Below are 1,564 nucleotides of genomic sequence, written 5' to 3' on the forward strand. Positions count from 1 at the left end.
CAAGCTGTAAAATGCTTTTTTGAACATCTCGATACGATCATTTTTGATGAAGTTACATTCTCTTGAATTTTGCCTATTTTTGGAGGGTAGAGTAAGTAATGCTTTAATTTTGTTGAGAAGTGTATTACTATATATAATTATAATTTTGTAAGTATATACATATTTAATTAAACATGTGTATCTAATAAAATATTATAGTTATATATTTGTACAGTTACATAAATTATTTTATGTAATAAAAATTTGGTCTCTTTATTATATTTTATTATTTATGTTTTAATTATAAAATTTAAATAATAAATAAAACGTGAAAAGTAATTTAATGTGTCCACTAAGTTATTAGCCTGCATAAATAATATTATTAAAAAGCAATGAATCAAACGATTTTATTGCATTTTGATTCTGCTATACACTTTTTGATATATTATTACTTATATTATGGTTTGTAATTACAGTTTATGATAGAACTATTTTTTCTCTTAAAATTGTTATGGTTCGTATGCAGTCTCTTCGAATTATTTACTCATTATATTATACAATTTAATTATTTTACGCTTTCATGTATTTTAATTTATTATTATTAGCTACATATATTAATTAGTTACAACAATATTAGCTACATAGATGAATTTTTTATATCGCGATATAAATAAACTTACTCATAATGAAAATCACACACGTAATGGTCCAAAAACTTCAAAATATTTGCGATAACATAATAAAAGAGGTGTTTTATATATCTGCTTTCTTCACATAATTTAACCGGACAAATTGTAATTTTTATTCACATAATGTTAACCAGTTTCACAACACCTGAAACTAATAACGTTCTTTAAAATCAAAACGTAGAATGCAATTGTTGAAGAGCTTATATTTTATATAAAATAATAAAATAATTTGTACAAAAAATCGTTCAAGATTGAATATATCAAGAAAATATTTGTTATAAAGATTCAAAGAGTAGGTCAAAGTAAATATTGGGTCATCCGGAAAATTCTGCGGTTTCACGGGGACAAGTTTAAGTGGTCATGTACGGTTTTTTTTCAATTTTTAATTTCTTTCCTAGTTTTTGTACTGTCTAACGTGGGTTTTCGGCAATAGATTGCTGCAGTAGATCATCATCTACAGTGCCCAGATCGCGCCTCGTCTTTGAGAGTGAAATCATCTTGTTGAAATTTCACAAACCACTTCTGAACTATATCATTAAAAACAGTATCTTGTTCGTAAACTTTACAAATTTTACGCACTGTCTCGCATACGTTTTTAGGCTTTACTGAGCATAATATTTCAAAATGTTTTTGATTCTCTATCCTTAGGGCACATTCTAATTGGCCAATTGTCGAATAAGCACTATTGTCAAAATCTGACACTGTTTCAAGCAATATGAACAGATAATGACAACTTTTTTTGTATATTTATACCTACCAAAACTCTTTTTTAAAAAAAGAAAAAGATTACGCCAAGTATATAAAAAAGTATCGTATGTTACATCCTTCCTAAACCAAAAATATTATTTTAACAAATAAAAATTATCCAAAAACAAATATGAGATCATACAAGTTGC

This window comes from Wasmannia auropunctata, unplaced genomic scaffold (genome assembly GCF_000956235.1).
Source record: "Wasmannia auropunctata unplaced genomic scaffold, wasmannia.A_1.0 LD336083.1, whole genome shotgun sequence".
In the NCBI taxonomy this organism is placed as follows: Eukaryota; Metazoa; Arthropoda; class Insecta; order Hymenoptera; family Formicidae; genus Wasmannia; species Wasmannia auropunctata.